Source organism: Hoplias malabaricus, chromosome 16, assembly GCF_029633855.1.
Source record: "Hoplias malabaricus isolate fHopMal1 chromosome 16, fHopMal1.hap1, whole genome shotgun sequence".
NCBI classification, from domain to species: Eukaryota; Metazoa; Chordata; class Actinopteri; order Characiformes; family Erythrinidae; genus Hoplias; species Hoplias malabaricus.
Window position 1 is genome coordinate 23659423 of NC_089815.1, and position 14154 is coordinate 23673576.

Here is a 14154-nt window from a genome sequence, read left to right on the forward strand (position 1 = left end):
CGCACTGAAAAGTACTTTTATTAATTTCAAGAACACAGTATTGCAACAAAATAATTATTATACTACTGTTAATTACATTAAATTAAATATATTCTTACATAATACAATGGTCGCAATCCTGAACTGCATAAGCGGTTACAGACATTGAATGAATGAATTAATGAATAATACAATGGTTTATTGTACACTGGATATTTTGTAACCAAGCCACCTCCACACTACAGAAGTCACTCCCATTTTTTCTAGCAAATTCCTCCACCTCAGAGCCACTTTCCACCATACTCCACTGTACCTAAATCACTCATGTAAATGTATGCCCTATTACGGGTAACTACATGATGGCATTACGTAAACGTCGTTTTAAATATGATAACGATATGGATATGTGGAACTTGAGAGATTCTTTTATGTGGTAATTAAAATCAAATTGAGTATATTTGTGCATACCTACGCAAAACAATACTACCCATCATGCTTGTGTATTTACAGATATTTTCTTTTTTTGAAGTCACCACATAAAACACACTAGTTCCACTTCTTTGTTCAGTAAAAAGTGATTGCAGTAAAATAACAAAATGGTCAGCAGTCCATTTGCAGCCATGTATGTCTTTTGTTTTCACATTCACAACCACAAAGTATTCATGAGAGAGCCCATTTAATCCCTCTCAGGTTACAATTACATAAGGCACAAGACATCCATTACAGCCACTATCCTGTCTCCACCGCAAATGATCTTCATACAAGCAGTCTCTAATGGCAAGCTGTCAGAAGTAAGTTTCAAACCATTTAGCGATTTAGGGGGAATCTGAGCAAACAGAAATAAATCACATTCGCCCCCTCAGTCGACCAGCCTGACGGAGAAGCAGGGGTAAGTAACAGCCTCTCATTTGAAAATAGCAAATGTCTTTGCCTGGAGGAATAGAAACAAGAAAAAAAACAAGCTAAGAAACATTATGTGATCATTTCTTACAACACGGACAAACAGAATAGGAGCAGTCTCGTTTATTGTAAAGTTTTAGGCACAGAATATCATCAAATCTTAATTTATTTACTTATATATTTTGCACTACAACTATTTAAACATTGTCTCTTTAGAATTAATGTATATTTGTGGGTTATTTTGTAAGTTGCTGTATATGTAAATAGCTTGTATTTTGTTTTATTTTTATTATGCTAAAGACAAAGCTTGTTTGATTTATTTATTCAATTCCTGTTTTTCAGGTTCTGTTGATGATAACGTCTGAATATTCAGAATTATTTGTAATTTCACAGATTATTCAAACATTTCTAAAATGTTTGAAACAACTTCCAGCAACTATATTTTCAATGCATTTTATTAGTAACGATATGCAGATGCTTTCAGGGACAGTAATAAACAGGTCAATTTAAATATTGAATAACAGTATCCAAAAAAGGCCTTTTTTTAAATGTTTTTTGTTCAAAATGCAATGCAAATCAAGTTGTTTCTGAACAGAAACCTATTGTTTCATACAGTGTGACAAGTACATACATGCTGGTGATTAGTTTTATGCTAATGTGCTCTGCAAACATGCACCAAAATAGAAGTCAATCACAGTTAATCGTGCCTAAATTGCAATGTTCTGAAACCTGGAATAGTGAGTTCTGCATGAGAAAGAGCTGTTTGCTCTTACAGGCCGAAGAGGAGATTGTGAGACGTGGAGCTAAAAGAATTTGTCCACTCCCCACCAGGCTGGATCTGTTCAATCGCACAAGCAAAGTGGATTAGCTTCTGTTCGTCTAAGACACAGTTTAAAAGTTCCACAGATAATTTGCTGTAATAAGCATTAACTTGGCGGTTGCTAACAGAAGACAGGAGAGAAAAGGAGGTAAAGGCAGTGGTAGGACAGAGAGGAGTGCATCGCTCCGGAGGATAATGAATAAATTAGACACGCAGCAGGCTCGCGTTTTGCCAGAAAATTCACACACTACTCGGGGAACCGCAGGGACACCGAATCACTTTTCTCTCACTAGCGCAGAGGCTAATCAGAAATGGCATGCTTGCTACAGCAGGACTGCCACCCAGCATGTGTACAAACTAGTTAGGCCTCAGCCTCATCAGGGTTCTCTACAAAAATCCTCACTCGTTTACTGCTTTTCTTTATTTAAACATACATATCATATTTAAAACTGGATCCATTAATCAATACTAATATTCAGATTTTTACAAGTGATGAATTAGCAATAGCAGAGCAGTTCAAACCTGAACTAATGACCTGCCTTGGCTGTCAACATATTAATTTATTATTACAAAGGTGCAACAGACAAATGATCACTTCCCCAACCTTTGGACACAACGAAGGACGCTTTCTCATCATCGCATGAAAATAATTCTGCTCGAAATGTTACACAGAAACAGAATAATCGCCCAGGCACCTTACCTGTACTGAAGTCCAGAGATCTTAAACTGCTTTTGCTAGCCTACTGCTTCTGTGGCTAAGCATCCCATTGGTTAGCATGTTTGTCTGCGGGGTATTTTGCTATGTGGCCAGAACTGACACACTCTTAAGGGCCCATTGTGAATAGAGAGGGCCGGCATAATAGACACTCCAACATAACAAAGACTGATAATCCTGTCTGCCCCAACTGCTCCCATGTTGCTGGCAGACATTTTAAGGGCAGTTAAGTTGCTGTGAGGCGACACTGAATGAACTGCGGGCGGAGAGAGACACCCAAAAAGCCATTATCTATGGCAAGCAGCGTCAATTCACATCAATTAGAGCCCGTCCGAAGTGTCAGTGGTGAGGCTTCAAATTAATAATTAAATAAATAACGCAGACCACAAGTGGCTACTATATAGCCTTTTAGTCATCTGAGTCCCCCCTCAGTGTATTGGCGCAAAAAGCCTTAAGCCTTCAGCAAAACAATAGAGGGCCATCTGCAAACCTCACACCGCCAACTCAGGATAACCGCACCACCTTAGCAGCCTCTAATTCAGAATTTAGCAGGAAAAGGAAGATTTATTGCCCACCCCTTCAGCTTTTTTAGAGAAGAATTGCAACGCACGCTCGAAATTTGATAGTAGTCTCTTCTTCAAGGAGCTTGCTCAAAGTCTCTCATCCAAGAAGCACATTAGGGTCACTGTAAATCGTCTAAAGGGCTTCTGCTTTTAGCGTATGCCACTGATTAGCATAGCTCAAGACTTGAGTAATTACTCTAAATTGTGGTTAGGCATTGTTCTGAGTGCAATTTTAATTAAGAAAATTAAGCAATTCCTCAACTTGAAGTTGTCTTTCATTTATCTCACGGTATTCATTTGATTTGAGGCAACTTCACTTGACCACTGGTCTAGGTTTGCTAGTGTCTCACAACCTACTCAGTTAGTCTCTGGTCTGCCTCAGTCTCACCTGCAAACAACGTGGCACAACCCCAGCAACACCCAGCCCTATCATCCCATAACTGCAGCTAAAAGTGGTAGTGTTTTAAAAAGTATTTTTACAGTTTTTACCTTCCCGCAAATATAGCTGATCAGCCAAAATATTGGGTTTAAACCTTTGTATGAAGCCATTGCCCAGAAAGATGTTAAATTAAGCGGTCTTACTGGTTTGGACATACAGAATATTTTTTGTTTCTTTGACAGTCACATAGTGTCAGAAAAAACATCCTGTGGTCACTAAATTAAGTCAGCATCCACCCTTTAATCAGAGAAATTATAACACTAACGGATGCTCACTGGTTGAAAAAGAATGGAATAGATTTTAATGCTCAACATATGAGTGCATTGCATAATGTCCTGTCATTCAATAAAGATGTCCAATTTGGATTTTATTTAAAATGAATGCTACAAAATATTTATGCTGACTTTGTCAGATTTTATCAGTGATTATAATTATCATTTTGAAGCATTACTATTTTTTCCATTTTGAAATTCCCCCATTCAAAGAGATAAAAGTCTAGTCATGTATGACTGGATATAACTGTTGGGGAGTATTGCCAAGATGACAACTGAGTGAATAGATTATCCTACACAGATGTAAACTTTGGCTATTTAGTCTGTACATTTGCCTTGCAACCCCAAGGAAAAACTAAAGCGAAACCATAACATCCATCATGTCTTTATTCATCAACTATATTTCCAAAAATGTTATTTAAAAATTACACTTTTGGCTAAACCGTTCTGTGCTGCATGTGTTTCTCTTCAAAAAGCCTGAAGGAGTTTGTTTTGCTGCTGAATCTTTTCCTTTCTTTCCCTGTTAGTGTCTTCTGTGTCTCTAAACTTCACTTTGTTCATTGCTGTTCTAAGCCTGAACTAGCCTTTCCTTCTGTTCCTCCCCCAATGTGCAGGTGCCATGTGGGGTCTCCCAGTGGGTCATTGTTGTTGGCCCCAGTCTCCTGGCCCATGGCCCTGCAGGTCGTGCTCTGCGCTCTCGCCTGGCAGCTACCAGCCCTTAGTGGGACGAGTGTGTCCAGCTGCAGGGTGGTGGTGGAGTGAGATCTGGCCTCAAGCTTGCAGGCCACATGCTGCCCCTGGCTCGCTCATCTTGTTCAAGTAATCATGGACTTCATAAGCAAACTGGTGGCCAATTGAGGTTGGCACAAATTCAACAAACTGCTTTTTCAGGATTTCAAAAGACATCATCTAAATTTCAGTATTTTTTCCCTAACTCCATACGTAAACCATCAGCCAAGACATGTCTGGTGTTTGCAGTTTGATTAGTAAGTTTTGCACTGGAGCTACAAGACAAATATAATTAAAAATTAATGGTTATCTCTGTTATTCTACCTGTAACCACTGTAAGATCTCAAATAAATTTGCTTGTTTTGTTTTGTCACACTGTAGGACACAAAGTGCCCTCTAGAAACAAAAAAAAAGTACAAACAAAATCAAGGAATCAAACAAGGTGTTATTGAGTACTTCATACTTTTGTTCATAGATCAATGTTGCATTTTGAGGAATAAAAGATATTTCTGAGAGTTTTTATATTATTTATTTGTTAGTATCACCGTTTTTAAAAATAATCCTATTTCAATATTAGGTTTTGTATGGAAATTAAAAAGCTAATGTTGTTAATTGCTCAGCATATATTTGTCCACTCAAATAGGCATGCTAGTTTTTCCCCTGGTAAGATCTTCAGGAGCTAGACAGCGGTGAAACTCATTTTCAGACATTTGCTGTAAATAGGTTTTGCTGTTAAATAATTGGTAAAAATTGCAACATATTAAGTAATTCTCCTGTACGGTCAGAGTGTCTGCCAGCAGTGCTTCTCTGGCTTTCTCATAGTTTTACCACGGTTACACCTGTCTCATCTGTCTTCTCCCAGCACTGATCTGAGCAGTGTGCTGAAAGAATAATTGATAGCATGCTCGAAGCAGGTTTAGAAAGATAAAGTATGCTGTGTGTACTTTGTAACTGTATAACTACAGGGCCATAACCGCTACCACTCACTCACGCTCACTTAAGCTGCTACATAATGACTACTGGAGTGTTATTGTATCTGAATTTATCAGTTTAAATGTAAGATCATTTAGTGTATGTTTTTGATTATATGTTTATTATTTACCTTTTGATCTCTATATATGTCTATATAGTGTGATTGTTTTTATATTTATTTTCAGTGTAAAAATATAGGGAAACCAAGGAAAAATATTGTGAAGTTTTGTATTTTCCAGTCAAAACAGTCATTTAGTGCAAGTCATGCATTTTTTAACAAAATAATTACAATTAAATAAATAAATATAATTTCATTTTATTCACTATTTTATACGTAGACCCTTTTACTGATTCCATTTTTTTCAGGATACTTGCCAGCAGTTTTTTAAAAAGGCACCCCAGGTTTTTCTCTTCATTCCCAAAGTTCTGACCCATTTTTACTTGGTTCTCAAAGATGAAAGTACAGATGTAAAGTAAGGATGGTGGTCTGTTAGGTTAGGAGTCATATCTTTATTTTTTTTTTTTATCATTTCTAGATCTGTTTTTTTCTTTCTCTCATTGTCCTTTAACTATCCTCTTGCTTATGCAAGTGGACAAACTTGTATCTAATCTTTTCAATAATATTTCTTTGATAATTTTTTTGATAATGAATGAAATGTTTTCTGAACTAGGCACAATACCATAAGAGTTTATTTATTTACACTTGCAAATTAATACTGAATCACAACATGACAATATAGATACAATATAAATATTTCCGCTTTCTACTTTCTCTTATGCCATTACACTCAGGACCTGGACATTAATGCTCCAATTCTCCAATTAACACGAGCTTTCACAAGTTTTTAAATCACCCTGTTAATTACATCGTGTCATTTTTGGTGAATATTTGGACTGACAATTTGCATGATTCTCCTCCCTGTTTCTGCTCCAAAATACACTTGCTTTTCAGTATTGCTGCTTCAGTGATCAAAGTGCATTAAGCCACTGGAATTTGTCAGAGCAGAATACAGACGATTAAATGCTGGATAATTTTGCAGACATTTGTCCACAGAACGACACACTTTTCTTCACCTGCAATTTATCCAACTCATTAAATAAAAGCACAGGTGACAACGAAGAAAAAATATGCAAATGATCAATGGAAAGTAGGACGGCTGCTATAAATCTATATGGCCAAAAATATGTGGACAACAGTCCGTCTAGTATTTCTTATAAAATGAATGGTATTAATATGAGGTCTCTTCGGAGAAGTGCTTTAGACTAGTTGTCTGAACACTGCTGTCACAATTAGATTTAATACAGCAACATGTGCAGCAGTGAGGTCAGGTAATGATGCTGGATTAATAGTTTTGGCTCCATCACGTAGTTCCATCTGCTCAAAAGCCCAATGCTGAAGGGTTTTACACACCTCTAATGCATGAGCAAAACATTGAGAACAGAAAATAACAGTTTATTGCTCCCAAAGGAAACTACAGATCATTTTAAGCTGTTGTGTAATATATTTTTTAAGTGAAAATATGTACACATTGTCTACAGAGAACACATTTCAGGATAATTGCTGTTTATTGTGTTTTTGGGCCCTGTGCAAATGTTCTGAAACATTTAAATCTTAATAAATGATATTAAAGCGATGATATTATGAGACCTCTCAGGTGAGACATGTAACTGCACTGAGCCTGTGAAAGACTACTTTTAAAGCATGCTGTGTGATATGGTCTTCTTTCAGTGTAGATGAGTCTGCTGAGTAGTCAGAGTGGATGGAATATTCACAGAACTTTGGTGTTTGTCTTATCAAGGTGTTCTTAGATCCAACAAAGTAAAGAGAATAGAGAAACATGGGGGTATCGAGACACATTGACCCTATACATACAACCGAGTACAACCCTACACAATACACTGTGCATTCAAACCAAAAGACAGAGATTCTGACAGTTAGACGGCATACACACAGAAATACTGATCTTACATTATAGGTGAGTTATTAATGAAGGAGTGGGGGTGTGTATGTAAAGCAGCCTTTGATCAGTTTGCAGGATGAAGAGTGAGAGAAAGAGAGTGAGAGAGAGAGAGAGAGAGAGAGAGAGAGAGCAGATGATAATTTGTCCAATGAGGTGCCACCTGTTATAATGAATTCTGTCTGTATTCGAGAGCTGCCTGGTCAAGAGCAGTTTTTAGCCTTGTCAGAGGAAGGACCCCTTGCTTTAAATGTTTAAATTCAAGCTGAACACATTCACAGATGAACCGCTGAGGATGGAGTTGTGAATGAATGATTTAAAGAGAATGAAAAAAAAAGGAATCAGGGAAGGTGCAGAGGGAAAGTTTCCTGTGCCACAGGTTTAACAGCTTCATGGCAGTCTGTTAATACCAATCACTCACATACAGAAAGGATAGCAGACTGCATAAAGATATATTAGAAAGACAATATGCTACATATATGAATCACTAGTGGAGGACTTACACACACAGCAACAGATGTCTCTAAATTTATACCTACAAGGAGGACAGTGAGTTGGCATAGTGCTTAAAAAGCACTCACCACTCACACCAGAGCAACACACACTAACACACCACCGCCACATCAGTGTCACTACAGCACTGAGAATAATGCAGCATCTAAACAGTACCTGCTCTGTGGGGGTATGGAGGGGGTCCTGACCACAAAAGAACAGGATGAATGGGAGCTAAGTAGGTGGATAGTGTCACTGTCACACTGCTCCAGGGTCCTGGAGTTACTGGTTCAGGTCCAGTCTCGGATAACTCTCTGTGTGAGGGGTTTGGTGTGTTCTCTCCATGTCTGTGTGGGTTTTCTCTGGATGCTCCGATTCCCTCCCACGATCCAAAAAAAAAAAAGTGGATGGGCAATACAAAAGTGTTCATAAGTGTGTGCATGTGTGTGTGGCGCCCTGTCCAGGGTGTGTTCAGGTACACACACACACACTCACATACACGTTTCCAGAAAAGTTGGAACATTTTATATAATACAATAAACAGAATGTGTGATTTGTTATTGGTGTTATGTAATAACAAAATGTTGAGAGAATGAAAACACATTTTTGCCTATTTGTTTGTTATGAAAATGTTAAAAATGTGGGCAAAACAAAAGTTTCTGATGTCACAAATATAAAAATATATATGAAATGCATATATTATTATCTAATTCATAAGACTAAATACAACCATATATAATTGTATGATGTTAAATCTTACACAATTATAATTACTTTACATGAATACATTTTTATTCTAAAAATCCCTTCTTCAATAAGATGAAATCTTTCTACATTTACAAATGCTACTATTAAATCAGTAAAGTCCTTCAATTATAACAATAACAAAAACAACATTATGATGATGACTTGTGGGGAACTAGATGATGATTGGAATGGTAGTGGTGGATGTAGAGAGAATAAAGAAACACAGGAGGCAGATGTTGAGTGATTGTGGGTCAGAGTATTTACATAAACATGCTCTGTTTTATTAAATGAAGATAAAAACAGGACGGAGCCTGGGGATTATGTGTGCGTCCCCAGTGAGAGCTACACTGTGTGATCACAACAGAATACTAATGTAGCACAGAACTACAGCAGCCTCTACTGGATGCTACAGGTCTACAAGAGTCCTACACCATGAGAGGACTGGAGTCCAGGACAGGCTTTAGATGATATATGCTCTATTTGTCTACAGCACCCTGTCCTACTTACACTACCAAACTCCTACTGTAAAAACTCCCCCATGCCTTATTAACATACCTGTGAACAGTAAATATAATAAATATACATGGGAACAGGATTCCAGTGAAGTGAAATTATGCCATCGGTGGTCCCTGTTCTGCATTATTCAAATTCTTCTCTCCTACTTTTTTCATGGAAGTTAATTGAGTTCCACTGTACACATTCATTACAGCTGACTAAAAACAAATGAGGCGTTTTATGAGGGAAGACACACTGTGGCAAATGTTTTCATAGCCAGGAAGAAAAAAGTCCAAGAATCTGTTTTCTATTACACAAATTGATCTAATTTTCGGCGCTGGCATCTGCAAGCTGTTGACCTGACCTATAAAAGGTCAGTGGAAAATGGAATTACAGAAGCGCCTCCAAATTCAAAGATTGTGAATTGTGCATGTAGGTGGATGTGATGCAGGGGGCTAATGGTTTCACCTTTAGAGGCACAGAAACGAATCACACTAAAGGTCAAATGATATCATGTTGGTGGTGTTTTCTTACCTGGCGCAGGCAGTAACAGTCAGAGTTCGAGCCTCTGCTTAGTAGAGCTGTCCTTTCAGACCTCTCTCAACTCAGCCTTCTTCAAACACACCATAAACGCTGGAATGCTGATATGAAATCTGTTGGTCAAGCACAGAAATTGTTGTCTGGGCTGAAGCTCCAGTAAAATAGTCAGTGATTTAAACACGTTGATCTGTCCATAGCAAGTTCCGTGGGACAAAATGTCAACATTATAACAAATTACAAAACACTGTCATATTTTATAATTATTTCAGGTTTATTATGGCATAGTTGTGAGCTTATGGCTTACAGGTTAAATTTAATGCTAATTAAATTTGACCATATTTATGTTATTTGTATTTTTAATTGTATTGTATTTTAAAGAAAGCAAGGTTTTAGACCATTTATAATTACACATATATTTATGCGCATATGTATACGTATGGAATAAGAGGACAAACTTTTGTGTGTGTGTGTGTGTGTGTGTGTGTGTGTGTGGTCAGATAAGTATCCCGGGCGAGCAAATGATGCATTTGTCTCGACTTGCTGCACCTGAGGTATGCGCAAATTTAAGAGGAAAGCGCTTCACAAAATGGAAATATTGCACTTACACTGGGCAGGGAATATGGATTAGATCAGTCAACTGTGCTGAATTCCAGTCAAGACAAATAAATTTATGAGGCACTGGGGCAGGGATGGCTCCTCATTTGTAAATCACAGACTGCTCTTTGGGCGTTCACTCTACTTTCAAACTTCATGCTACAGTTTACAGACTTTTGAGACTTATTTTAATATCAGTTCCGAACAGAAGTCTGCCACTAAATTATTCCCAGATTCTCATTATGCTGTAAGCTTTGCTATCTGCAAATTACATTGTAGCAATTACAAATTTATCAGGTAACGTTTGTCTTTGTTGTACAAGCCATTTGTTTCATATCCGAATCTGAGACAATCCTATTCTATTTAATTTTAATTCTACAAAGAAATCCATCTGATCCAAATGTTTGCTGTTTTTCAGAATACAAATATAAAATGAAAACCTATTAAACACGGTGCAAGCAGCAATCTCCAGGCCAAGAACACTATGAAAATCTACACTAAATAACTGCAAAAAGTACAGTTTTATGCAAAGGCTTTTTTTTACTGATATCCCCGTCAGCGAACATCCTGTTCTGGAATTACTTTAAAAAATACAAATAATTTTGTCATGTAAACAGGATTTTATATGAATTTAATAGCTTTACTGAAGCAAAAAAAATCCTACACATGTAAATCAACCACAAGGTGGCAGAGAACCTAACCTCTGAAGCAAATAAAAGGCCTGTAGATGTCTATGCCAAACACCTCTTTCTAACTCAATTTTGGCTTGTAGCGGTAATATTAATATATTCTGGTCTTTTTAAGTGCAGCTTGGAGTGAAAAAAGAAGGCCTTTAATATGTCCTGCCTCTGCTGCCATCACTCCTGAGACTTTATTGCTGCAGCTCTTAAGGGAAGAGGGTGTAATTACAGCAGGAGCACAGCGTGATACACTTCTCAGGCCAGATAGGAAATCTGTCGGTCAAGTGTTCCCCTCTTATTGTTCTAAAGCAAAAGGAAGCAGGCCACTCCCATATTTCAGCCTTCTTCCAGAAACACAGAAATATGTTCCAGGACAATAATCAACAAAAAGCTTTTCACTTATGTGGTTACCATGCATTACCTAATAACAGTTTTGATTTTGGAGATATGTCCCTTGAATATACTTAATATAAAGTTATAAATGGATTTGTTAAAAACGTGCACGTAAAAACAGATAAATATTAATCACAAGTAGGTAAGTAAATTACTACTGAATCAGCTAATTCAAACCCTTAATTTAAGTTTATCCATTTTCATCATCAAAGACCAACTCCTAACCTTGCTAGTGGACTTTTTGTTCGAACACCTAATGTAGAGCCTTCCCAAAAGTGTTAAAGCGAATAGGAACACACTCTCTATTAACACCCTTGATTTAGAAAGGAATACTGCGTGAGCAGGTGTCTACAAACAATTGGCCAACTGAATTCCTAGCATTTCCTTCCACGTTCGTAGTATTACATGTAAAGTTATAATGCAAGATGTCACATTAATATGAATTCAAATGACATAGAAGATTATACGACATAATATCTTTGATATATTTTGGATTTAAAATACAGACACCCACATGAGATTTTTAGACTTCATAATGGAAAAGAAAACTGCATCCAACCTACTAATTATGCAGAAAAATACCTTGCCTTTACAATGAGAGATTTAAAAAAAGGAATCACCACATGTCTCACATTATATAATTCCTTATGACTATACTGTGAACAATGAAAAGAAACATGTCTTTAGTTGGTCTCATGCTTTTAAAGTTACCCAAGGCTTTCATCTTGTTTCTGGCCTTGTAAGAAGCAGTTTTTTTTCTCTGGTGGAGAGAATAGAGTCATGGTTTCTTTATTGAAAGTCTCGTGGGTGGCTGGGCCAGTTCTGCTCCACGTCTTATCTGCACTGCCACATTTCTTACAGAAACATTACACGCACACAGGCAGTTAAAAATACAGTCCTGTGTCGTACCTCGCTAACACTCGCACTGCGCTGATAGACACGTCCAGTCATTTTAAACCTTATGCTTGGCACAAGCCTACAGCACAAACAATAATGTTTCAACAACTTGTAGATATCAGCGCTGCCTTCAAATAGTACAACACACTTAACATAAATACCACGTTGTGTCATACGGGAGCAAGAAAGCCAATGTATATAAAGAGTTTACTATTACTGATTATTATTTCACTTGAAGCTAAACTAATCCTAATACAGGGCAATTTTAATTTGACTTAATTTGTGATAACACCCTATGGCTCTCTGAAACTATAGACAGCTGCCTCAATGCCTTGCATTAAGTCAGTGCATAGGAGGTCATGTTGTCATGAAAGACTGTGTTACATCTAAATGTTGCCAAGATAATGAGAGCGCACAACTAGCTGCTAACATTGCACTGTGTTAATATTAAATACAAGTGTTTTACACCCATAAACAATGACTAAGATAATGGTTAAGTTATTCGGGCTCCAATTGATGCAGTCATTTAAGCACTGTTCCTTACATCAGAAGATCACTTGTTTGATTCCTGGTTATGAAGTCATCCAACGCCGGGAGTCTTATAAAGCACAACTGGCCTTACTCTCTGGGTGGGTAGACCCTCCTAACTTATTTCTCTGCTCATGGTGCGAGCTAACCCGACATCTGTAGCCAATGTTACTTTAGCAAAAAAGGTCACACTGACTTACACTGAATGAGCTTATAGTGTTAACAGTTACATCTCACCTCTAAATCTAGCCAGGATGAATACTGTAAATTATTTGAAAAAACATTATTCAAATAATAAACAAACTAGGGGTGTAGATATGATAGAGTGCTCTCACTTGGATACTACACCAGCAGCATGTTTAATTGCAGTGAACAACACTATTTGCAAAGCTGTCAGAGTGGTCCAGCTTTACTGATGCTTTAACTGTAGCAATCTCCTGTCAAACAGGCAAACAGAATGGCCAGTAGCAAGCCTTTAAAGGCCTCCTTTGATATGACCTCACATGACCTTTAAGAACATAGATTATTGTAAGATCTGTCGATAGAAAAATTATATCATCACTGTTCAACGAAAAAACATGTATATATATATATATATATATATATATATATATATATATATATATATATATACACACACACACACACACACTACTACTGTGCCTATCCCCTTGCAAGTCCTGCATCAAAGCTGTCTAGCTGAGTTTTGTCCAGCAGCCGCTGATGGACTCTCATACATTCTTCAAAAGCTGTGCTGAAGGCAGTACAAGAGGGCTTATTTGGGGCTAGTGTGCTTTCTGGTGATAGCATTTCCCTCATAGATGCATAATTTTCAGAGCCACTCACACTCGTCTGAAAACTCCATAACGTTCTCTTTGCTAGGCACTTTTTCACTTTCTGTCTGTTTCAAACTGTTTTGTCATATGGATGTTGTTAGTGGACATTAAGCAAACTTCTATTCAAATAATCTGGATAATCCACTATTTTAACTATTAAAAATCTATTGCATTTAAGACAACGTTCTGTTGCATTTAATACATATTTAGTAGAATGTTAGAGAGTAGGTGAGCATCTACAATATATGTAGGACCCTCAAAGTGTTTTTTCAAACAAAACAATGCCAGATCAAATCTCCCAGCAGTGGATTTGGTAATCTAATGTCTTCTGGCATCTCAGAGTGTCCATGATATAAAGCATTGTAACAACATCCTCAATAACTTATTCTGGGGGCAGGGACAATTCCAAATCACCATTATCATACTTCCTCTGGGTGTACACTGTTTTGTGCTTGATCTGGATTTTTTTAATAGACATTTATTCTAAAATGCTGTAATATTTGTCATTTGACATTAGGTATTCCGGTGGTGCCTCACAATGAAGGGATATTTACCAATGTTGTTATATATATATATATATATATATATATATATATATATATATA

The 14154-nt window shown here is 37.2% G+C and overlaps 1 protein-coding gene across 3 annotated transcripts in view; it reads right to left on the reverse strand.

The window, feature by feature from the left end:
- Positions 1 to 14154, reverse strand: part of adgrl2a (adhesion G protein-coupled receptor L2a) — a 160015-nt gene that overhangs the window by 134798 nt on the left and 11063 nt on the right. For all 3 annotated transcript variants that reach the window (XM_066647563.1, XM_066647559.1, XM_066647562.1), the window contains exon 3: positions 9616 to 9734. The gene's annotated coding sequence lies outside the window, so the exon portion shown is untranslated. The remainder of the gene's footprint in view (positions 1 to 9615; positions 9735 to 14154) is intronic.